Source organism: Lonchura striata, chromosome 4 (assembly GCF_050655825.1).
Source record: "Lonchura striata isolate lonStrDom1 chromosome 4, ASM5065582v1, whole genome shotgun sequence".
Classification (NCBI taxonomy): Eukaryota; Metazoa; Chordata; class Aves; order Passeriformes; family Estrildidae; genus Lonchura; species Lonchura striata.
The window spans coordinates 8,867,635-8,893,795 of record NC_140706.1 but is presented as its reverse complement, the minus strand read 5'-3'; the positions used below and the strand labels follow the sequence as shown (position 1 = coordinate 8,893,795).

Genomic DNA, 26,161 nt, shown 5'->3' with positions numbered 1-26,161 from the left:
CCATTGGGATGAACATTAGGCAACAACCCTTATTCTTAAAAGTCTGGGACGTATTTGAGAATTAAAGTGAATTCAAACACCCCAGAAGTTTAACACTGTTTTTTCTTGTATTACATTTCAATGGGACCAGAGGAGGTTAAAAAAAAGAAATATTAAAGACCTCTTTAAAGTAATTTTTAGCTGTTCATTAATTGGAACTTTGTGGCTATTTCTAATCAGGATTGCATTCTGCTATGCAAATGATGCAGTCTGATGTTCTGTCTTCTGACAGGAAAAAGGATCTTCCCTACCAGTGGAAACCAAAGTTGCCTGGGATGAGGACAACTGGTTCTGCAAGAGAAACTCATGTGCTCCTGGATCCCAGCTTGCACCATCTTGTCACCGTTTCAGGTCTGGCTCCAGTTTGCTCTTTGTATCTTTCTGTCTGGGTGGACACAGTTGGACACCACACACCTCCCCCCTTTTTTGGGAAAGCAAACTGGAGGGCAGTGTGCTCCCAGGATGTATCTGCATTGCAGCTGCATTAGTAGCTGGCACTCAGGATCCTCTGAGCTCAGGGTCAGATGCAGCTGCACAAAACCCTGCATCTTTATGAGGAAGGTGTGTTGTTGTTGGCCAGCTAGGCTGTGTTTCTTGGATTGCCTCAAAAATAGTTTTCTGCTTTAATAGACCTGAGTGGCTGATGATCTTAACATTTGCTCTAATTGCTGTCTAACCTCAGAGCTAGTTTAATGCATGTAGCCATAGTAGTAACAAAGAAAATACCAGAATCTAAATAATTTAAAAAACAAAACAAAAACCAAAGCCTTTTTGTGTACAAGGAGAAATTTCAGTATGTGCAGAGATTTTTAGACTCTGGCTATAAAACAGTATACTCATAGAAACAACAAAACTGGTCATCAGAGTAAGAGAGGTGGTGAACTGCAAACCAGAATCACAAAGTGGTTTGGGTTGGAAGGTACCTTAAAGATCATCTGCCAAAGGAAGGCATGCCACCCACTAGCCTGGGTTGATCAAAGCCTCATCTAACCTGGGCTTGAACACTTCCAGGGATGGGGCATCCAGAGCTTCTCTAGGATAGAAAGCAAGCAGACTGCAAATTGCTTTCTAATGGACTCCTTCATATGTTGCAGGAGACCTGTTTGTTAATCTCAGATAAATACTAGTTCAATTTTTGTATTGTTATGGTGTATGATGATGATAAGGAACTAATGTAGGACTTCTGGAAACAGATACTACTAGACCCTATAACATTTTATCTGTTTTGTCCCAAGAAAGAAAGTGACCAGCTCTGATGAAGTGGCTGCTGTTATAACCCAAAAGAGAACCATATGAAGACATGTTTTCATGGCCTGTCCAGGTTGCAAGTAAGATGATGACCAAAACCTAGGTAATATGTAACTGGAAATTTAAGATTTTACCTTAAGGAAACCTGTATGCCCAGAAGATTTTCTGGGGAACCAAAGAAACCCAACTACAAAAAAAAAAAAAAAAGTCATAGATGCTCCACGGTGACATAATTATGTGACTTAGCAACAGGGTTCCCATGGGCAATAAGGAATGCATCCAAGTGAACCCGTGATTTATTGTTGCAAACCCTGGCATGGACAGAGAGAGACCTGTGCTTCTGCAAACAGCCCTTTAGCACAGGCAGCTAATCATCTTGTCTTCTAGGAAATCACTCTTGTGTTACATCAAAACCCCTTCCTTACTCCCCACACACAAGTCAAGGAGACCAGAGAGTGAACAGGGCATTGCTATCCATCAGAGCAGTGTCTGTGCCTGCTGAGGCTGAGCTGATCCTGCCCTTTGAGGAAGCAGAGGAGCTCAGGTTGATCTCAGCCTGGCTTACACGCTTATGCAATACAACATATGTGTATTCAAATCCCTTGCCCTCACTCTCACAGTAAAGAATTTCTTCCTAATATCTAATCTAAACCTACCTCTTGTCTTGACATTACATTCTCCAGTTAAAGGTTCCTTTCCAGCATTCCTATAGGCACCTTTGACAGACTTTTTACTATCTTGGGATATGTATCATTATTTGCAAATTATTTTCACTGAGAAATTACTGAGGACCTCTGGATACAGTTACTCTCTAAGATCAATGGCACTTTTGAGCCATCACCACCTCCATCCCAACTGTAACTCAGCTGTCCTGCAGTGGCTAAATACAAACAGGAATTAAAATACTGGGACTGGGGGGTTTTGTGTATTTTGGCTTATTTTTAGTTGTTTGGGCTTTTTTTTAAATTCCCACTGTGAAGCTTTATGACTTTCTGTCTTTGAGTTTAAACTAATGCTAAGGGATTCATTTGGTGAATGGTGCTAAATATTTGTTCAGGATGGGAACCTCCGGACTTACTTCAGCTGAAAGATTTTCTTCTGTGCACTCCTGACTGGCAGAGTTTTTCTGTGCCTTTGTAAAAAGCAGATTTTCATGCTGTTGTTTCAATGAGGCTTGAAAATTTTACACCCCTGAGGCCATTGTGTAGATGTTAGAGCTTTGCTCTTCTAGGCAACTTTCTTTGCTTAGGGGTTATTAATACTTTCTTCTTTAGTAATTTAACATTGCAAAGTGAAAACTGCTTATAACAGCCATGGACTAACTGAAGATAAGTTAGTGTATGTAAAACATAATCATGTCATGATGATGAACAGGTAACAAGTGCCTGCTCTCTGCTCTCCCACAAGAAGTTGCAGGCTGTCCAGAATTTTATCAGCCTGATTTATAAAGCATAAGCCCCAAAAGTCCTGCATCATTGCATCTAAAATATTTTTTCATTTGTTTCTTCCCTTTTTCTTTGCCATCCAACAGCTTCCCCTGATCTGTGTGAGTCTGTGAAAGTGTTAATAAGGTGACAGGTATAATGGTGTCCATAACTTTAGAGAACTATTTTCCTACCCTTAAGATGCCAGCCTCATCCTGGGGTAAAACTGCCCTTCTTTTTTTGCTTCCTCTGTTCTTTGTGTACCCTTCACAGGCTCACCAAACCCCATTAGCAGGAACCAATAGGTATAGGCCCATACCCACAGCCCAGCATCTGGCAGAGCCTCTGCCAGCTCTGGGGGTACAACAGGCCAGTGTGAGCAAGGGTTTGCAGTCCACCCCATGTGCATCTCTTGTTCTGGTAGATCTCATTCAGTGCATTGTCTGCAACAGCAGAGCAAGCACCCGCACCTTTCAGCAGAGGTGCCTCATTAAGCCTAAGAACACTAATTTCTCAGGCTGAGCTGAGAGGATGAAGCACCCTTTTGCTTGGGAATCATAGAAATGTTGCACTCTAGGGATGTACAAGCTGAGAACTGTGTAAACAGAACAGATAAATTATCCCCCAAGTTACAAACGGGCTCAGAAGTAAAGTTACAGCCAACCTTTGCATTAGTTGGGAACAGCTGCATACAGCATGGCCTCCAAATTTCCATAGAAACTTGGATCAGCAATAGATTATCTTCATTTTGTAAATGTTTTAATTATTATACTATAATGCTGTTCTGTGGGGATTGCAGTTCTAAAAAAGCTGAGGTTACATGGAAGCCACATTTTAAAAGCAGTTTCCTGAGACCATCTTTTAAGAAAAGCAAAGCTAGGTTAGAAATAAGATTTATGGTTTCTGATAGATTTGATTTTTTTTTTTCCACGCTACTGCACGCACTCTTTTAAATAAATAAACTCCCACCAAGCTTGCTACTCCAGTGGGACTGGATTGAACTTCCCAGGCATGCATGAATTATAGTCAGATATATGTTCCTGCGGAGAGAAGAATTACTTGCAGAAACCACCTCCCGATGCACGTAGTCCGTGCCGGTCAGCTGAAAGTTAAAGCCCCGGGTGCGTGCGGCGGCCGGAGCCGGGCCGCGCCCCGCGTTGCCCCACGCGGACGTGGCGCTCCCCGCGTGTCGCAACCTCTGTGCGCCGTGGCCACGGAGGAGATGGCCCCGAGATTGCACAAGGGGGGGACAGGATGTGGCTTCTGCGTGCGCCGATGTTTACAAGAGCAGGTTACCCAAGTGGAAGCGGAGTCCGGCAGGCGGCCCTGGGAGATGTGGTCAGACCAAAGGCTTTCCTACGGCCGCGGCTCCCGGTGCGGCGGCAGCGCGCCTCGCACGGCAGCGCGGAGCTGGGCACCGCGTCTGTGCCATCCCTCCGTGCGTGGAGAGCTTTCCTCGGCTCAGCTGTGGGAGAGCAGCCTGAGGATCCGTGCTGCGGGAGCGGCTGATGCTGGATGCCACAGGTGTATATAGGTTGTCCCAGCGTGTGGACGAGGGTGTGAAGCTGCCCCGTGCCTGCCCACAGCCTGCGGAGAGGGGCCAGCACCGTAGCTCCAGCAGTGGCACCAGCACTGCGCTGCCAATGCTCTGCCCCTGCCAGGCTCCTCTCCCTGCTCTTTCCCTGCCTGTCTCCCTGAGATGCAAGGCCTTAAGAACCAAACCTACCCGTGTGCTCAGTGAAATGTCCCTTAGATAACAAATCTCCTAGGACAGAGTTTGTCAAGTCACTCAGATGGGGTGAAGCTTCTTTTCCTGTGGCACTGAAGGGTTTGGTTGCCTTTCTATGTGGGCCAGTTAGGCAGAAGAGGAGCTGATAACCAAACCTGTTGCTTCTAGGTTTTGGACCTAGCCATGTGTTTTTATGTATTTTTATTTTCTGTAAAAATGCTGTGTTTTGCTGTCCTGCACCAAAAGGAGCAAAGATGCCAGCTGGTGGGGGATGGTGCAGCCCAGAGCTCACACAACTTCTCCCAAGGCTTAAGTCAACGGAAGGTGTTTGCCCAAGCCCAGCAAACTGTCAATCAGAAAACAGCTCCTAACAAAACAGAAATTCTCCTTGCTCATGCTTTTTTAGTCATTGATCAAGGCAGGGTGATTAAATACTCAGCCTTCTCAACCTGATTAGTGCTTTATTTTTATACTACCTTTGGCATCTCCTCAGTAGCTGGTCCTGCAGTCTGGACTGTCGCGTCTGGCTCCTGATGCAGACCCTGCTGTTGGTGTGTGCTGGACTGTCACCAAGCCCTTCCAGCTCTTAATTTACACTCCAGGACAAATGTCACTGCAGAACATTTGCTTTGTTGTGCCTTCATCTCCTTCACACCTTCTGCTGCTGTGCTACATCATGCCCTGACTGTTTGCAGGAAGAATTTCTGGTCAGCTCAGCAAAATACATCCTATGTCTTCACATTTCTCCAATTCCTTCCAGCAAACTGAATATTTTAGGGCACTTCAGGGTAATTTGTTGTGACAAGAAAATGCCTGTCAGGGTGCTGTTGTGTGCAGAGGCAGCCGCCTCTGTTGTGTGCGGTGCCCTCCGGCTCTGCCTGCGGTGACAGAAACCAGCTGGCCACGTGTGCCTGGCTGACAAGGCTCTGGGAAAATGCTTGGGTGTCTGCTCTGGGGATCCCAGGAAATCCCAGCGGGTCCAGGGCTCACATCAGCACATGGGAGATGTTCCCCAAAGCTGCTTCCAGCACAAACCGCCTTCTCCAGCATCAAAACTTTTAGGGGTTTTTGAGCAGAGGTGCAAGAACAACACCAGGGATGGGAAACAGGACCAGTGTTTTTTTCTGCTTGGAAATGCTGATGTGTTGGGAAAAGAATTCTCTTGAAGAAGTGCTTTGAATTGGACAAAATTTAAGTAAACTCAAATTGCTTCAGATTTTCCTATATTTTGGAATCTTTTGGTTCAATGTCTTCAAGTTTTATAGAAAAAGATAATTTATGGTTTTTATAGGCCTACACCAAATTTCATACATGCCAAACACTTTGATCTACCTCATGTGAAGCAATTTTGGAATTGCAATCCATGACAAATTTATTACCTGCTTCAAAGTAGAAAACAAATTCCAAAATTGCAGATTTTTTCCCATAAAACAAAAACCCCTACCCATATCCCTCACCAGCTCACCCACTCACTCATTTTGAGTGAAATATGTAGCTCAGTTCCCTGCAGAAAAACAGAATTGTATTTATGATGCAAGTGATCCCTTTTGCCCTATGTCTCAGCCTGCTGGGTTTTCAGGTGGGATTTCTTAGAGGCGTCAGGTTGACTGACCATGTGCTGGGCAGATGGTTTGCACCAGGGCAATAAATCAGAGGGGTTTGGGACTCAGCAGATTTCCTGTGCCTGCTCTTGGTGCAGCCTGTATCCACCTCCTGGCATTCCCTGATAGCATGGCAATCCCTGTTCATTTACTGCTTCTTGATTTCTGCTGATGTTTAAGGGTGTTCTGTGGTCTGTGCCAGCCTGTGGAATTCCCTAAGCAGCAGAAAAGGACCTCAAATCCACCCAGACAAACTTTCCCAATAGAAACTAAGGAATTTCTCTGGAGTGATACCTTAAAAGTGTTTAGTCACAGCATCTTCATTAAGCACAGGTGAGCAGAGCAACTCCAACTTGTAAAGCACTCTGGTTTTCTCCCAGGAGCTTCTCCCTCTTCCTCTGCTATAACTGGCCTTCCTCCACCCTCTCCTTTGCTGGTAAGTAGATGTCAGACTACAAAGCTGCTGGCAGTCGGGCTTTCAGCTGCCTCACTGCACACTGTGTACACTAAGAATCATCCTTCTTCTTCTTCTTATTATTATTATTACTATTGCATCTAGAGGACTTAGACATTGTGGCAGGCATTTTGCAGACATGTCAGAAAATGTAAATTCTCCCCCCATGGATGTGCACTCAAAACCAAGTTTCAACAAGCGAGAGGTAAAATTAGAAGGAAGGGCTGGTGGTAGGGATAGGCAGCCAAGCTGACCACCACTGGTCGCCCTTTGAAGCATAGGATAAGGCTGATAAGTGCAAACATCTCCATAAAAAAAAGTATTAAGTATTTGAAAATCCTAGACTAGTTACAACCTTTATTTATGTTTTTCAGCTGTACTATTTTTAAAGGCTTTGAAGTCCTTGTTTGCTGAAGTCACTTGGGCAACCAGAGTCCCAGTGACTTTCGTGGAGATGGGAACTCATGGATTCTCCTTCATCTAAAGATTCCTGAATACAGTGTCTGGGGTCAAATGTTTTTGAGGTAAGATATGCAAGGGAGGAAGAGAGTGAGGGTGATGCATCTAAAAGTACCCAGAAAACTTAATCTCCAAATGTCCATTTATACGGCATTTGTGACTTTTTTCAAAGATGATGCTTCTAAGTACTTTTTATCAGTAAAATATGAGTTAAATGTGACTCATTTAATGATTTTGATGCTTCGGATGTGTTAACATTTCAGCTTGGACAGGCCTATTCTCAGTTTATGTCTTTGAAGGTATTTGGGGGAAAGATAGCCAGGTTTAGCTGTTTGTGAATGTCTAAGGACAGTGTTCATTAACACAGCATCTGCAGTCAGCCACCGTGCTGTGTCTCTGTGATTCTGCAATGCCAGTGTGCCAGAAATACCTGTCAGTGTCCTGGAAGGATGACCAGAAAGGGGTACCCCACACAAGGCTGCAACTGAACAAGAACTAAGCATGAGCTGTACTCTCTTACAGAGATCAAAGTTAATGTGTGGACAGGCAAAAAAAAAACCAAAAAAACAAAACAAAAAAAAAACAACCTAAAGAACAAAAAAACAAACAAGAACAAAAATATCTTTGGAAAAAATCACCATTCAGGTTCCAATCACCATTGGATTTTAATTGTCCTTTTTTGATGAGAGGAACTCTTTGTGCATGTCCTCTTCAAGCATTGGTGCCTGAGGCCTTACGGTCAAAGATGCAATGTTATAAAACCACAGAAAATGGAAAGAAGTTCATCTCAGTAGCTGGGTATTTTTCAGGTGAATAAAAGTATGGCATGAGCACTTTGTAGAACAGTAATTCTGAAAAGGCTAAACAGCTTTCATTCAGATGCAACAAATAAGAATTTTTAACTTAGCTTTTTTCACCAGTAAAGGGTTGGTGTGCCCCAAGGATGGCGAGCCAAGGGACCAGGAGCAGAGGGAGGAGCACTTGAAAATTTGGCTTCAGTAAACTGTTCTTAAATTCAATGATTTTTTTTTGTAGGTGCATGTGGCTCTCTGTGTATAAACTCCAGCCCAGCCAGAAAAATGTCCCTTGGCCATTCTTGAGAGCTAGTAATGGTTTCCTAAGGATGAATTCCTCTCAAAGATACCGTCTGCATTCCTTTGGAAGATGCCCTCCCACAGGCCCTCTTACAGTGCTGCACTAAAAATAGTGCTCAGAGCTTCGTTGCGACAGCTTCGTGTTGCAATTTTTATGGTTAGGTAGGTGAAGTCTCTTTAATTCAGCCAGCTCAATTCACTTAAATTTGCATGATAATGTGGTTAATTATCCGTGTATTTCAAATGAATAATGATTTCACAAAAAGATAAGTACTGGGTCCTGTTTTTTCTTTCCCTGTGTTTTAAAAATGCGCATAGAGTTTGCATAATTAAAATGTATTTTCTCTGGAGTAGAAATTCATATCTATTGTAGGTTGAAGTGCAAGCTTCTCTGCATGCTGGGATATCATCCTCCAGTGGGATCCATGTGCAGGGATGGATCTTCCAGCCAATCTACGTGCTAGGATGGAGTCATTCAGGCACTCACTCAGCAGACCTGACTCACCAGTGCCAACTCTCATGACACATGGTTTGCTGCTATGTCAGTGCTGACCAAAGGAAGTTGCTGGGAATGTGACTGCAGCCTGGTTAATAATCACTGTAAAAGGCAGTGCAGAACGAGCTGCCACCCAGCTCCTCAATGGCTTTGCTGTGGGGTGACAGCAGTGCTTGGGAAGGGCAGCAGTCTGCCCAGAGAGCAGCCCTTTCCTCTTCATCTCTTAGATAAAGTGGCTGGTGGCAGAGGACACTTCCTTATGGGCTGCTGCTGCTGTCAGGAAACTTGGTTGGTCTTGCTGGCACTTGAGGCCCTGACCTTTCCCTCTGTTTTGTCCAGCTGCACATGTCAGGGCAGGCTGCAGTTCCTGGATGGAAGTGAGTGCCTGTGATGGGGATGAGGTGGGCAGCACCAGGTCACTGTGGATGTTCAGCTCTTGCATAACCACACGCCCCTGGAGCAGGGCACTGCCCTGGAGAGGCCCAGAATCCTTCCTAGCCCAAGAAACAATAAACACTGGGGATATTTTTCCACCCACTTTACCCTACATCTCTTTTTTTCATGAATTAACTCAGTTTTTCACAAAGTGTAAAGTACTCTGTCTCTTCTGGGTGAGAAAAGAAGCATCTTCTGTCCATTTTAAAAAAGACCTCGTATAAATGGGGTTGTGCCCTTGCTTTTCTGTTGTCTGGCTTGGTCTAAAGCCCTCTCTTTGTCCTCTCTTCAAAATACAGACAAGGTGGCCAAGGGCTAGGAAGCACTCTGTACCTGTGTGGGAGGAGGGGGTGCCTAGTTCAGATGCCAGGTAGTTGGTTAATGAGATTAATGACGTTGGGGAACTGAAACTACAGCCTTTGAAAGGGAAAGGATCATCTCTGCTGCTCCCTTTACACTGTTGATTTCGTTTGTTCTTGCATGAATGGTTACTTGGCTGGCATGTTGTCGGGTAAAAAATATTTATTGGCCCTTTGAGAGGAGGAATCTCAACATGGTGATAGAAGGACATTGTGAGGGGGGTCAAGATGCATTTCTTCCCCTGGCAGAGGGAAAGGATGCTCCCACTGGGACCTGAGCAGTGCACAGCACCCCCGATGTATCTGAGACATGTGAATCTCCAAGTCTGCTAGTGTTTGAACCGATGTTAATTAAAGCATTTTAATGAGGATGTTTTGAGAACTGTGCGTTAGTCTGTGCATGCCCTTCGTGAAATATTAAACATCTCTGCCCTTTCAGCAGTGTCCTCCTCCCCAGAAGGTCTGCCTGCAAATGGATTTTGACACTTCTGATAATTTCGGAGCTAAGAAACCCAGAGAAATAACCTTCTACAAAAATCTTAATATGATCTTTGATGTTGCAGTCAAGGGAGCACATGCCAGAAAATGTCTTGTTTATTTCAGTTCATCCTCTGGTTGTTTGTTGTTATTTTACCAGTTCATCCTCTGCTTGTTTGTTATTTATATTTCAGGCGTGACAACAAGCAGCTGATTAACTCATTAGGCACGAGCATCAAAGCATGGGTGAGAGCACAAAATCTGCTCCTGTATCCTCCAGCCGCTCCCCACAGCTTGGAGGGTTCCGCAGGGCCTGACTGAGGTACAGAAGCTATCTCAGTTACTCATGGACAGCAGTGTGCCCTATGTTTCTCAAGCTCTCCCCACACTGAGGAAATGTGGCTGTGCCAGAGCATCTCAAACTCTGCCCAATGGGAGAGCCCAAGCTCCAGATTATGTGTTCATCACCCAGAGGGTAGAGGTAGCCTGACAGTGGGGAAAGTCCCCTGTGAGCCACAGTCATGGGACAGTGAGGGAAAGTGCTACATGGTGCTGCTCCAGGCTGAAAGGCCACTTTCAGGTGGACAGGTGGTACAGAGAGCACACATACAGATTTTGAAGGTTGCTCCTAACTATCAAACTCACCAGAGCTGCAGGAGCAACTGAAACTGATAATGCTGACTTTCTCTTGCAGGTTCAGCTCAGGTGGAATTATGCTCAAGGCAGTAGTTTGCACCTGGGTGCTGTTGCCTTGGGTTGAAGGCTTACCAAGGTGTTTTGTCCCCTGAGTGATGCCCTCTGCAGCAGTGTGGCTGTCACCCAGCCTTGAAAAGACCAGCAATGCCCCAGATCTCGCTGGTGGAGGTAAGGTGATCTGTCTATTATCTGTGTACACCTGCAGCCCATCAGAAGCAGAGGATTAGCAAATTGGTTGTTGCAGTCATACTTAAGTCTTGCAGAGCCAGCTGCCTGTCTATGCAAGCCCTACAGATATGGCACAGGAGCACAGCAAGGCCATGGCCTCTCAGGAGCCTCCAAGGAACCTTCCTGTACAGGAAACATCCAGGAGATTATCAGTACCTCCCTATCAGATGCCCAGAGTATCTTTTCTTTCAAACCTCTTCTCATTCCTACCCTGAGATCATGGCCTCTGGCCCACCCTCCACCTCCAACACACATCTCTGTTTTCACCCCACTAGTTTCTGCCTCCTTGTTTGTACCCCTTGACCAAATGCCTTGACCCCAGGTGTGTGAAGTAAATGGACCAAGCTGGCTCTGCCCATGGGTTTCACCAAATCTTATTCTGGCTTTAAAGCCTCCTAAAACTTTTATCACCCTTTAAGTGTTCGGTACTCCACCCACAACTGTGGTTCACCTGACCAACTTGACCTCCTCCTCTAAGGGAATCACCACAGTCCCATGAGGCTTGAATGCAGTCCAACAGCATCTTGCAGCTACACACAGGAGGAGAACAGTCAGTATTTATTTGCAACACTGAGTTCCGGTCCATTATGCATGGCACTGCCCCACAGGGAAAAAATCAGATTTTGCACCTGCAGAGCTAAGAAAAGGCCTCATAGATTAGGTCTTTGTTCTCCTACAGCACAAACTTTGCACAGAGGCTGCGCACACTGGCAGCATTGTACAATCAAAGCTGATCCTGGAAAACTATTCAGAAAGTTGATGGGTCTGTAATATAACCAATGGCAAAATAAAGGAGAGGAGCTGGCAGGATTAAAGTATTTTTACATGGCTCAATCTCCAGAATCTCAGCCCTGGCAGTGATGCCATTACTGTTTTCTAGTGATCTCCTCTCTCCTGTAGCCCAACCAGACAGTGATTCATTCTGTACTGAGCAAAAAAATCAAAATCTGAGGCCCTCTATTTTGCACATTTTCCCCACAAACACTGTTTGCAAAGACCAGTGTGCACTTGCACAACCACCATGGGCTTTGCTAGCACCTGAAACCATCTCCTAACAGGATGCTCCAGGGAAGGAGGAGTAAGAAGGCATAATCCCAAAATGCAGTCATGTGAGGAAATGGTTATGTTTTTTTCTTTTCACATAAGGAGCTGCCACAGTGCTGCTGAGAAATAGATATCCAACAGCCGGCCGCAGGCAGCATGAGATGACAGATACATGTTTAAATAATGTCTTTATTCCAGTTCAGCTGAAAAAATAATTACTGAATTTGGGTCTTAAGCCAAGAAGTACCTTTGTATCTGAGAGCTCATTGATTAAAACAACTTGTGCTTTCAGCTGGATTCTAAGAGAGATACTTCATTACTCCTCACACAGAGTATTAAAATAATATCGCTACTTAGGAGGACAGAGGAATTTAGAGAGTCACCTCAGTGTTTCTTTAGATTTGAAGAATTTCACCCAGCCTAGAGAAGCTTCTACTTTTAAACTCAGGGATTTCTGCTAGAACAGGAAGTCTCTCTTGCATTGTTACCCAGCAAAACGAGCTCTGGATTATATTTAGCTCCATTCATTCAGCACAATGAAAAGTAAGACTCCAGCCAATTTCCTTAAGCAAGTTTATTAATAAGCACTACTTATTTGGTGGCTGGTCATTTCTAGGTGGCTGGGGGACATGACATGCAGCAAAACTTCCTCCCTCCTCTGAACAAGGCTCCTAGTGGAGTAGACAACTTGAAGCACTTTATAACCTGTGCTGAGTACCTGTGCAAGCCTGGCAGCCTGAACATTGTCCTAGATACACCTCCCAGTCCTGCCCTGGTCATTCTTGCTTGGCTTATGCTTCACTGGAGCTTCATCAAAGCCAGTTGAGCAGCTTTTATGCTTGAGCTAAATAACCTTTCAGGGGCTCCTGACTACAGGCTTGAGGCAGCTGTGTGTGAGACCACCGACCACCATGGCTGCAGCTGCTGAGCTGGAGGAAGCCACGCTCACTGCAGGTACAGCAATCACAACAAAGACTCCCAGCACAGGGGAGCATGTGCTGCAGCCACACACAAGTTGAGGGCTTGGGTCAGCCAGTGGCTTGCCCATAAATTTGGGTTTCATCCATTGCTTTCTGTGTATCTAAACACATTTTGCTATGGGTGTGTCCCTGCTGAGGGCTAGAAAACAACTTGAATTGTTTTAAAACTTGACAAACTTCATGACCCTAAACTTCTCATCTGTATTGTTTGCTCTCACTTGATCTCAAAGTATGTGTAATGTTTAGGGTGGGCTGAGCTAAAATTATCTCCTGCCTGTGCTCAATTTAGGTGATGTGACTTGAAAGTTGGTCTTGCTTTAAAGGAGTGAGGTCCTTACCATCCATTTGCAGTCATCAAGGGAGAGGTTTGGAGCTGAGTGTGCCTGTAACACTTCCAGTAGTGGGATATACTTCCCTTGAAGTCTCAAGCAAAATTCAGGCAATATGGTGCCTTGGCTTTGCTTGGTCAGGAAATACTAGTTGCTTTCCTCCTACTGTGGGTGCTAGTAGCGGAATGGGTGGAGGTGATGTCTGTGCTTCTGCAAAAGCAAAATACAGCAATCTGTGGCCATCTTCTCCACGTCTAGAGCCATGGTAGGATGCATTCACAGGCTATGAGTGAAAGGGATGAGAGGACCCAGGAAGCAGCATGTGTTAACCACAAACCATTGCTATTGGAGTTCAAATATAAAGGAAGGAGCATTGCTAGTCTAATTTTCCCTACAGACTGCAGATATCCATGTACAAGAAAACAATCTTCTGCTACTCTGGAACTCAATACCAGTCCTGGGGGCTGGTGGTCAGTGTGGTCAGCATTGTCATGGGTCCTTTACTGGAACAGCTGAGCCAGTTGTTCCTCAGTGCTCACCTTGCCTCTCTCAGTGCCCATCATGGCAGCAGTCATGGCACTGAGAATTCCCAAAGCTCAGCAGCTTGCACCTTTCTGCTTGCAAACTCTGGCATCACTGCAAAGCATGTGTTTCAGTCCAATATGGAAGATTTCAGCCAAAAGGATTTAATTTTTCCTAAGAACAGTTGAGACTTTGTGCCATCAGGGCATGACATCTTCAAAACAGGTACGAAGGAGGTAGGTAAGGCCACCTAAGCCAGCTGAACCTATATTAGCAAGTTATAAAAGTAATAAAATGTTAACCACAGAATTTCTTCAAATTCTAACTATTTTTATGTGTATGGTTGGCAGTGCTGTGTTATTCCTGCCAAGCACTCAATTAGCACTTGAGTTAATAAGATGTTTTAATGGCTGTTAAATTAATCTCTGACATTAAACAGAAATCTCTGAAATTAAACTCTGACACTGCTTTCCAGTGTTTTCCAAAGGAAATATATTCTTTCAAACCAGTTCCTATCGTTATCGTTGCCACTAATTGTTTGTGTTTATTCTCTTTACTACGCTTATTTGATTTAATTTGAAATTAGATGCAGTGATAGGGGATGTGATTTGGTGTTTTTCTCCAGTGGGCTGAATAGATGAGGATTAGAGTTCCAGAGCTCTGAGAAAAATGAGTCTTCATAAGCATTTGTTCAAATAGAAATCACAGAGCCTTTTTTAGGACCGTCACAGCCCCTTTTTTGCTTTTGTGAATTTGTTCACAGAAAGCTTTGCCAAAAAATTCAATATTGCTAAGAGAGATGAAAACATGTACTAGCCCAGGAATACCTATAAAAATGTTTGGGTTGACCTGTGCCATGACTGGGAGTTTTTTTTGGTGGTCTGACAGTGATTCAGGCACGAAAACACACAATATTTTGGGCGTTAGTTTATCCGCCACTTAAAACAGCTAATGTACTATAAATAGAAGGACAACATCAAGTAAAAGCAATAAGCAATATATCCCAAAACACCAGAGGCTTAGAATTTTTTCATCCTGAAAAATTAAAAGAACAAAAGAAAACACAGTCTGTAGGCAGTTGACAGCTCTGCCCTGACTGGAGCACTGAGAATGATGTTCTTCCAACCCAGCTGGGAGTGGGATTGGTTGGGTTTTGTAGGTCTTAGTCTGTGATATCTCCCTGGCTTCACTCAAACTGATGGTTCTGCTGTGAGTGGAATAGCCTAGGGCTGGAGCTGTGCTGAGAGAAATGAAAAGCTTTCAAAAATTATGTCATGTGCTGAATGTGCCAGCCTGTCGTGTAATAATAGTTAAAACTTTCTGTAATTAAAATAAGTAGCTAGTTATGGTGTCTGACTATGATCAAAGCTCTTTTGTCTGCTTTGGCAGTTGGCACATGTGAAAGATTTTGGCTTACATGGAAAATACTGTTGTGGTTTTTCTTTTAGTTTTAAATGGCAAGAGGCATACATCTTGGATTATCCCTAAACTGAAAGAAAACAGTAATGGGAAACACCAGAATGTGCATGACGTAAAATGTCTACGATTTCTGGCAGAAGGAGCTCCTGCACCCAGCCATGGTGCCTTTGGAATGCTTGACCCATTGCTGTGATGCAAATGTTCAAAAAATGTAATTTTATGTTTCTGCAGAGATGGGAACAGAGCTCTTGAGAACATTCCCAAATATCCTGCACTGTCTTTTAAAATAGGACTTTCTTTTGCATAACAAATAATTGTCTGAATTGTGACAAACCAGTTGTCTCCTATTCAAGGATTTTTTTTTTTTCATTACTTGATTGTAGTTGTTTTGAGACATTTTACGGATAAAAGGTACCTTTCAGTTCACAAGAGAAACCATAATTATTTTTCCATATTCATATCTGGTATCTTTATTATAAAAAATGGCCTTAATGAGTAAATCAAGTAAACTGGTTTTGCTCTCAAATTCCTCTTCATCTTGAAAAACAAAAAAGCCCAACCAAACTAGAATTCCAGAATTGCAGAATTCCTTTTGCATTTCAGAAAATATCTACTATTGCTTAGAAAGTCTCTGGGAGGATAAATATGAAGTAGTTTTACAAAAAAAACCACAGATGTGAACTGATTGGTTGAAGAACATCAGCCAATAATAGACTGTTTTAAACATTATATTAAGCAACAAAACATCATCTGAGGGAGGGGTAAAGCAGAGTATTTCTGAGCATCTGGATTTTTTTAATCTCTTCTCCTGAAGTTCTGAGGTAGGTTTGGTGAAGATTTGCTTTTCCCTTATCATGCATGTGCTTGTGTCTTTTTGTGTTTCCTGTAGTTTCAAATTATGTCCTGTGAACGCAGTGGGCCAAAGATTAATATTTCCCTAAATTCAGCTGTGTTTGACGTGGATTGTCTTCTTATCTTGGTCATGGCTGAATGAATTGGTTCTACCTTCAAGTGTCACTCTGCAAGCGTGTCCAAACCCTGCTGCTGACCTGTGATTTTTCCACCTTTGCTGCTTTTCAGAGGTAACAGGAAATCACCATTACTTCTTATTTGGGTATTTGGTCAATAAACTGATTTTCAATCATCTTGTGCCACCTCTGCTTCAGAGGGCAGGACTTCACTGTGAAGGCTCACAGTCCACCTTTTGAGGCTGTGTGGTCCTTGGGCAGCTCACACTCCATGACTGGTGCTTTTGGACTAGGCTGCAGAGCATGCAAGACCCACAAGTCCCTACTGCCAAATCCTGCTGGCCTCTGTGAGGATCTCCAGCAGTTTGTATCTTGGTGGTGTCCCACATCAGACTGCACCTTCTCTGCTTGTAATCTTGTACTGACCCATTTTCATCTGCTCTTGTGTGTGTGACAATTGCTCTTCTGCTGTATGAGGAGGACATGCTTCACAAGCACAGGGAGTCACCCGGATGCTCATGTGGGCATTTCAGTAGCACAAGGTCTGTGGTCAGTACAGAAACAAACCTTCAGCTCAAGCATGCTGAACCATAGCACCATGCAGGCTGCAGGCAAAGGTGTCATTAACATATCCAGGGATGTTGCCTCCAGGTGACTACAGACAGTGTTACCATCATGTGCAATCACAGGCAATGTGCTGTGACATTCCCTCATCCCTGACTGGAAGCTGTTGACCTATGGAGCTTTCCTATTAGATTAATTTATCCACAGCTCACCTTCAGTGAATGCTTTTAATTGACAACCTGACTGATATACCTCTCACAGAAGATGAACACTGACATCTTGTAGACTAGTTTTGTTTTTGAACTGCAGGCATTTAGGAAGAAACATATTTACTGTAGATGTCAATGCAGAAGATTGGAGTCTGCTGTCCTCAAAAAGGACATGTCAAAGGCTATGGCCAGACCTGGTTTTGCTCCTGTTATTGGTCTGATTGCCTGAATGTGGCCACCTTGGTCCTATTACCAGGATTTCTGTCCCTGTTTCTAAGAGCTCTTTGGAATGCCACCTCCCTTTGCTGCTTTTCCTGTGCAGAGCTCTGTATCCAGGCTCATCCCCAGCTCCCATGCCAGCCAGCTCTCACTATTAGGACATGATTATTCCCTTCTGCAAAGGAACTTTTCATCGAGAGCAGGGAGCAACAAGAAACATCTACCTGGCACTTGACTTCCAGTTAGGGATCTCACATGCAAAGAGTGAAAGGCTTTGGTCTCTGCTGTAGCTCAGTCAGGGTCCATGTGCAGCCTCAAATGCATGGAGCATTGGTATTTTTACATTCCTCCACCTGAAATCTCATAAATGGTGATGGATATTATCCCTTTGACTCTTTTACAGGCAAGAAGGAAGGCTCCCTCATGAAAATTCCCATCATACTGGGCGTTTGTCTACTCATTGTGTGAATGTGCATGTTGAATATTCACATTATCTCTAACCTTGTTTACCATAACCAGCCTCTTTTTGCATACATCAGGCTTCTGTGGAGTTCTCTTGAGTCCTCAGGGATTCATTCCACTTAATGATAAAACAAAAGATCTGCATTGCTGCTATTGTAGCTTCAAGTGTTTCTCAATACTGTATTGTCTCACACCAGGACACAGTTAAGTAGGATGGGAACTGTATTTCAAAATGGGCATGAGAAAACTAGATGTAATTTGCATGGCTGCACAAGGTACAGGAATCCACTGTTTAGTCTGTCACTTTCTCAAGCTGAGAAACTCTAGAAGAGAAAAGTTCCCAGAAAACCAAAAGCTAAAACAATGTTGCTATTTTACACAATTTAAATTCTTATATAGAGTCAGGGTTACTCAGTTCTAGAGGGCAGGACTAGGGAGATGGTCTTTTTGTGATGGTACTTTCTGTATTGATTCTTACTTTTCTTGCTGGATTGCAGCATGTATACTTTTTTATTGGTGTTTGCATGTGTATATATGTAGACATACGTGAGTACATATGTATGTGTTTATATGTACATACACACACAAGGCCTTGGAGACCTGCCTATGTCTGCATAAATTCTACTTGAATTCTAAAGACTTATTCTATTAACTTTAACTTTCAGTGCCGATTAATGACTGTTTCACAGCAGAGGAATTATCTCAGCTTTAACTCAAGGCATAAAGGACCATCAACACTGTCCTTAGAGCTCTTGGGGTTTCACACAACATTCCTACCTCAAAAAAAAAGAACAGAAACCTCCAAAACTGAAAGACATAAAAAGACAAGATCCTATTGCAAGATGGCACAGACAGCATTCCAAAACTGAAAAAAACCTCTTTCCAGAACCAGAAGATTGTCTGGAGATGGGTGGGCCAGAGCTATGTGCTGTCTCTTGAAGGACATTGATCCAAACATCAAAGGACTCAACAAGCACTAAGGGCTCCCCCAAAGGGTAAAATATTAAGGTATTTATTGTCTTTCAGAGGTGTTTTTATTATTTTCTGGCCTTTCAGAGTATAAAACAAAGGTGGCTTTAGGATGTTGCTCCACAAAACCTTTGTGTACATTGATCTAGCCCATGAGTTCCGAGGAGGGTGAAACGGGAAGAATCCTGATCTTGGAAAAGACATTGGCTCAGCTAGAGCTGCTGGTAACATCCACAGCCTGAGTTTAGACGGACCAGCAGTAAAGGACCCAGAAAACAAAGGATTTCTGAAACGAGTTTAAACAAAACCAGATGTACAACATTAGAGGAATATATATTTAAATAAAAGCTTAATCTTTAAACCTCAAGAGCATACTCCTCTGGCAGTCAGTGAACTGAATGCAATATAAAACCCCCAGGTAATACAAGGAACATGAGCAACTCCTGCAGGGAGGGATCCTGAGGTGTTTTGCAAGTAAATGGATACAGAGAAGACTAATAATTATCAGTTTGCTGTGAAGTGGGGTCTCATTCTCTGGAAATCCCTGCAGAGAAGAATGAAGTAGGTTTCCCAGATGAACATGAAGTACTGCTGGTTTGATATTCCCTTCCTTCTGGGCATTAATAGTTTGGGAGTCTTCTACCAGCTTTTTCAGTAAATCCTTCCTTTACTACTCATGTAATTCAATCTCTCCTGCTCCTTAGCTGAGCATGGTCCTACTTGCCTGCAAAATGACTAAGTCCTCAGGGTGGCTCAACAGGCATTAGTTATACTTCAGGGATTTCTCTTTTAAAATTTTTGATCAAAATAATGTGCTTTTCCCAGGTAATGGACAAACGATGGGTCAGTGGCACAAGTACCTGTAGTGAATGTGGTAGCAAATGCTAGGCAGGTGCTGTGATCTGTGTTAGCTCCTTACAGAAAAAGCAGAGTAAGGAGGACTGGCCGTGTCCTTCCACCTCTGCCTTCCACAGCAGCTGCACTGTGGCATCTCTCCAGCTTCTGGCAAAACAACTCCCACCCGGACAATTGTGAATGTTTCATGTGGTCGGAGAGCACTGAAGAGACAGGCCAGAAATTCAGCCTGTTAAGCTAAACCAAACAAATAGGAAATTATCTGCATATAAATATAGTTTATGCTTTTCCACTTGAAAGGAAATCCCCTTATCAGCTCAGTCTCAGTTGAAAACAACTATGGCACTGTGGGCTGAGCCAAGAGCCCTTGCTGAGAGGAATGGGTGGCCTGCCCTGGCAACCGAATCCATGGCTTTACAGCCCTCTGGGGAAGGAGTCTTCCCATATTTTGTAAAATAAGTTGCCAGAGAGCTGTTGAAGGGGAAAGTGGAGCATGGAAATAGCACATGACTGTTCTGCTCAGGCTGATACTGGGAACTGATGCAAAAGGAGGCAAGGAGATGTAAAGTTGGTACAGATTTTTTTGGTTAAATAACTTTTTTTTCCTCTTTTAAGTAGACTGCCATCCTGCTGCCACTGAAATCAATGAAAATGTTGCTATTGAATTTCAAGAAAGTAAGAATCATTACAAACTTCTTTGTCTGAATCTTCAAATCTTAGTCCTTCCTCTAAGGAAGATTGTTCTTCCTTAGAATGTATTTTTGTCTTAAAATGGTCTTCAAGCTCATGAGGTCCTATTTATCTGAAGATTATTATGTACAGGTGGGATAAAGTATTTTATTTATAAAAAACCCAAACTCAAGTTCCCTGCTGCAATAGTACAAAGCTATCTTAAAAATGAAAACAAACTAGCAACAAAACCTCTGAAACACCCCAAGGAGTACAAGATGGCATGAAGCCCTGGTTCCATGCTCAGAAATTCAGCACAGCCACATACAGAAGTAGTTCTCGATATATTCATCAGGAACACAGCAACCCCTGAAATTTATCCTAAGTTACTGCCAGGGAATAAACATTTCTTCATGATATCTGGTGACCAGAAAAGTGGGGTTTTTACCCCAAAAGTGTAGTGATGTGCCTGATAACAGATAGTTTGGCAACCCACACTAGTGGTCTCTATGCGTGTCTCATACATGTAAATTGAAATGTAAGTTTTCTCTGCAGCCAGCCTGGTCCAAGGCATGGGAACAGCAAGTGGCACCTTTCACTCCTGGAGCTGTTCTGCACTGCTGAACCCCCTCCTCCCTGCAGGCTGCACAGGCAAAAGCAGGATTTGCTGCTCACAGAGCGCCCACCAGCCCTGTCAGGGCTGGTTTTACTGGCAGCTGTGGTGAGTCCCTCTGTTTTTCTGGGATGACTCTTACTCTTCATAGTGATCCCAAAGACCCCACACTGGAGCAGTGCAGGAGGGAGGACCAGTGACTGAATGGGACTGGAAGGAAAAATGAGCTGACAGCACGTTCAAAATTCCTTTCAGCCTATGGTGGAGTTATGAGCAGCACCAACGGAGCCTTTCACAAGAACAGGAGCTGATTCTCATCTTCCATTGGGGAGCCACGACCCAACAGCACCACCCACCTCAGGCAAGGACCTGCCTCCTGGTAAGAAGGTTTGCATGGCATTCTCAGCATCCCTAGTCCCTTTCAAACCCTCTGGTCTGGGAAAAGCATTGCTCTCCCATCCCTATCCTGCCCCAACTATCAGAATTTGTTTTTCCCAGTTGAAGAAGGGAGCATCCCACCGCATGAGACCAAAGAAACAATTTTTTATATATCTGTTTTCCACTGAAACAGAATCATCTTCCTGATGGCGTGGGGTCAGTTAAAGTTCTCAAGCTGTGCTGTGGAGGTTTTCTCCACAAAAGCGGGGGTGTTAACCATGGTGGCATGGCACAGCTCCAGCTCCGCTCGCACCACTCGGCTCTCCCGCTGCTCTGGCAGCCGGGGCAGCGCACCCCGCACTGTTTAAACAGCTGCCTCGCTTCATCTGGGACGTGGCTGCCCTTCAGTCCTGGGAGAAGAGCTCATCTTCTGGATAGTTTGCATAACAATTAACATTTGTCAGCTGAGATCTGCCTGGTGAAAGATCACTATTTACAAGTAGGCGGTGAGTCTTTGGAGCCTGCAATACTTCTTGAACCACAAAAAACTAAGCTGAGAGTGGGGAGCCTGAAGGTGGGCTGATTTCACACGGCAGGTTTAAGGAAGAGTTCCTTTTGCATTCAGCTCAGAGGTAGAAATGCAGAGCTGCCGTGAAAGGAGGGATTCTTTAGCTCTCACAGATTTCATTCAGTTCCAATGAAATAAATACATCCGCCTTAAACAATTGAAAGAGGTATTTACTGCCTGTGGTTTAACAACTGTACTAAGTCAAAGGGACCAGTCAACTAGAGCCTTATAATTCTTTTCTAAAGAGAGGATGAGAGAAAAGAATGAGACGACAATGCAGTATTTATAATAAAGATGAAATGAGTGGAACTCAATGGCGCCAGCAACCCTGGAGCTCCTGCTGCTTGGGCTAATGCATTTTGCATTAGCACGTCTGGATATCTGGCACTGGAAGGTCCTGCACATGCTTTTACAAAATAGCAGCATTCTTACAGCAGCAGCATTTCTTCCAAGCACCACCACTGATGGGTGCAGCTGGGATGGGCAGCCCCTGCAGCTGGGTGAATCAGCAGGAAGGTTTCAGGTGACTGAGACCTGTTTTGCCCTTGCCTTCCTGCAGCCAGGTTGCTTTTTTACCTGCTCACTTCTGCACGTTGCCAAGTGGCTGCACTGTGACTCCCTGATGGAGCACTCACTTGAGCAGGGATGGATGTAAGGGCAGCTGTCCCTGCCTGGGAGCTGGGGGCTCACAAAGGCAGGATTCCTGACTTCTCAGGTTATACTGGGGGGCTACTAGGCACATAGACATCATGTTGAACATACAAAATTACATCTGTAAGTAGGTTTACTCTGCATAGGCTAAATAAATAACATCTGTGTTACAAGAACCCCCATGTGATCTCTATCCCATACTACTCCATTACTCCATCAGCTAATCTTGTATTTGCCTTGGAAGCAATACAAAATCCTCAAAGGAATTAATAGCCAGCAACTGCAGATCACCCAAGCAATTTATTTTTCATTCTTTCCCCTACCAGACTGGAGAGATATGTGTCTCTCTTCTTCCTGAAACCTGGATTTGAAAAGATCTGTGTTACCTCATCTTCTCATAGCCTTGCAGAACAACAGAATTAGCAGTAATGAGCAAAGCACAGCAGCACCTCAGGACAAACTCTGGGACAAATGGAAAGACCACCTGGGCATAATGTTGTAAGAAGCAAGATAGCAAATGGTACTTTCTTTTTATAACTATTACATTAGAAATTATAAATTCATCACTTCAGGGTTTTCTCTATGTTCTTGACATATACAAATAATTTCTTGTTCTAAGTGATACCAGAATGTGTTCAATAATACTTAAAATATGGACCTTGGCTGTTTGTTTTTCTTTCTGTCTAAGCCTCTCTTACATGAGCTTACCTCTGCACAGAAACAGAACAGAATTCTGTGGGGAAAAGAAAAATAGTGCTAGAAGCTGCCAAAAAGTGTGGGAACAAGTCAATGATGAGTGAGGAAGGCAGAAGGAAATGAATTTATGAAGCTGTTGTCCTGATTTCACTATGCTTGAATCCATCTAAGAACAGGACTTCTTTCCAAAAATACAGCTACTCCCAGCCTTTGACCCCCAAGTGCTGGAGCAGCAGATCTGGGGTAGCAGCTATGAGCCCTGGCACCTTGATCCCAGCATCAAACCTTGTGTTCTTGGACAAATTACTTTTGCCTTAAATTTTCAGCAACATCTTTTGTTTTCAGTAGCACGTTTTGGTGTTAAACTCTACAAAATCTGCTCTTACTATCTTGACCTCCTATATGGAAAATACTTCTGAGAGCCATGGGATGTTGTTCAGTTACCATAGCACAATGCCCAGAACTTCTCTGGCAGTGGTAAGTCCAAGCTAAGCTCCTTTTCACTGCCAGCCTCTCACACATCATGGTGACTTCACCCAAACTGGAGGGTGAAAAGAAACCAACATCTACCTTTGTTTTAAGACAACCCTGGTTAGAGTGTCTTGCAATGAGTTACCTAAACCAAGGCAGGCTGAGACTTTTGGAGAGAAGGACAGCACTCCAACAGAAGCTGGAGCTGTGGAAAGCAATTAGGAAAAAGGCCTTTAAATACCACAGGTGAGCAATAGCTCAGCACTAGGAATACAGAGCCAAAGGGTTGGTCTCCAGAGCAGGCAGAGGCCCCAGGTTGTGATTCCCCACATTTAGGCTGCTGAGTGTGGTCAGAATATGGCTTGGATCTGGAGGTGAGGTCTGGACTGAGGTTTTGACTTGACTTGTTGCTATTCAGAAAAGTTCCCGGGAGCAAATGTATTATGATGAGCAACCTCTTCAGGCTTCGAGTCTGAATTGGTGTCCATGAGGAATGTGAAGTATTTAGCAGCTCAGTCATTAGCTGCTTCCAGGAGGATATGCTGCTGGCCTGGCTCCACAAGCTCCCTGGGGATGGGCTGAGCTTTAACTTTGCCAAGTGTTTTAGAGAAACATTGGACACCCTGAGGCTGCAGAAAGCACACATTGGGGCAGAGTCCTGCACTTCCTCATACAGAAAAGCCAAAATGTGAGATTGGTGCTAAAGGAAGAACCTCTTGGAGCCAGTTCTGGGTTCTCAGGAAACAGGAAAACTCCTTGTGTTCCTGCCCTAACACATCCTTGACACTACTTTCTAAAGGGATGCATTTCAACATTTTCTTCAGGCATCAGTGCTTTTTTTACCATCTCCTGCATTATTACATCTTTTCCTTCTTTTCAGTGTAACCACTGTCTCAGAGAGTTTGAGCTGCTGCTCAGCTGGGACTGGAGAAATGGCCACAGAGACATACAGTTTGTGACAGGTAATTCTGATTTATGCCACTTGGTGCTATCACACAGAGCTTTGAAAACAACGTGTCCCAGTGCAGCCACATGTATTTTCCTGTCTGCTGCTCTGTGAAGCCTGGAACAGCTTAAGGCTTTGTATCCTACTCTGCCTGGAGCACAGTATCCTGCTAACGCTAAAAGGCATTTTGACAACCTGTATTCAGTATTCTCCTTCCTGCAGGAGATCTCAGCAGCAAAATTGTCAGTCACTGGTCCAGGCTGAGTACATATGGCTACAGACTGTGCTGAGGGAGTTGTGTTTTCCCACCTCTGGTTTACTGGGGGAGAAGGGGCAGCTGGTTTTCCTTTCAGGTGGTGCCTGGAGCAGAAGCAACTGACCTGGGAGTGAAAGGCCTAAGGTGTCACTTGCTGTTGCCTCAGCTTGAAGAACAGTAACTCATTGCTTTGGTAAAGAACCAGTCTCAAATAACGCCCTGGCCTCATGATGGAAGAGCAGGAATCACAGTGGTGTGATGGATCTGGCATTGCCCCCAGAAATGGTCCATGTGGATCCCACCAGGGAACAGATATTGTGCAGGAAGGGAAGTCTCAGAAATGCAGCTCCCTGGGAGATTAGAGAATCACCCACGACAGCATTTTGAAGATAGCCTGGAAGAGCGAGAATGGTGGGAACTCTGCATGACCAAGATCCTAGGAATGGGGCAAAAAGAGGGAAAGGATGGGTGCAAGATGATTCCTGCAAGGAGATGCAGAGTGAGGCTTCTGCATCCCCCTGCTTGCTGTACAACATGGCTGTGAGCAGCTGTACCTCAGCTGTGAGGTAGGGCAGGGGAGTGCCATGCTGACTCCAGGCACTGCTGTGCTCTTGGGGTGTTGCCCACTCTATGAAGTGGCTTTGGCAAGGCAGCAGATGCTAGGTCCTCAATCCTGAGTGCAGAGGCAGGGACTCTGCCCTCCTGAGCATGCTGCACATGATGGCATCCAACCATCAGGGCACACATTCAGCTGTGGATAGGTGCCAGCTGCGAGGGCAGCCCCAGGAGGAAGGCTCCCTGCTTTAGGGTAGGTCACCATGTTACCTGATTTGTCTCTTTCTGTGGTTTTGACAGCTTTGCACATATTTCCATTGTGCTGTCCTTTGCTTTTGCAGTCACGTGTCAAGAACAGTCAGGATACATAAAAACAGGAAAGATATTTAATCTTAGGGTCATGAGAACGACACTTGACTTAGCAAAGCTACTCATCTAGTTGCTTTTCTTCTAATATACTTGTTTTCTTTTTTCAGTACTGACAGTGTTTCAAGCATCTGGATTTCAGTCACAGCTCCTGGTATGAAGTTTTAGACAAGTGATGGGTCAAGGTACATCTTGAGGGGACTATGGTAAACTAACAAATTATACCCTCTCAGAAAAGCTCAGGACTTGGTCTTGATATCTTTCCATCAGTTTCATCTTTTGTCCTGAAATACATTTTAGAGTCTCTTAAGAAAACTGGTGTGGTTTTGTTCATTGCACAATTTTCTTCAGCTAGTGAATATTAATTCCCCTATTGGATCAAATAATTAGAATAATGCAAATTGACCCAAATAACAGTTGTAAATTAAATGATGCCCAAGTACTTTACAATAAGCAAATCAAGAAAAATACATTCATTTTAACATCTGAATTCTTTGTATAAGCAGAATCAAGAGGCAGAAGACCAGAAGGAATGTTAAAAATTGCAATAACCCTAAATCCTGGGTCATGCAATTTGAGCTCTGCCATTGGAAAACTATTGCATGTCACACATGCTGTGCTTTAAAAATGGAAGTTCAGCCCAAACCTGGGCCGAACTTTGCAGTGGTTCCTCTCCTTTAGAAATGCTTTCACTATTATTTACAGGGGGATCA

At 44.0% G+C, this 26,161-nt stretch overlaps 1 long non-coding RNA gene across 3 annotated transcripts; it reads left to right on the top strand.

Moving 5' to 3' along the window:
• The first annotated feature begins 420 nt into the window (after positions 1 to 420).
• On the top strand, positions 421 to 25,664 carry LOC146767521 (uncharacterized). Of its 3 annotated transcripts, none has more exons than XR_014955064.1 (5): positions 421 to 7,019; positions 7,990 to 8,210; positions 10,010 to 20,669; positions 20,817 to 24,287; positions 25,559 to 25,664. It is a non-coding gene; the product is annotated as an uncharacterized LOC146767521 (long non-coding RNA). The 3 variants fall into 3 exon arrangements; XR_014955063.1 differs by having other exon boundaries at positions 423 to 7,019; positions 7,990 to 10,679; positions 15,923 to 20,669; XR_014955062.1 differs by having other exon boundaries at positions 7,990 to 20,669.
• The last annotated feature ends 497 nt before the right edge of the window (positions 25,665 to 26,161 follow it).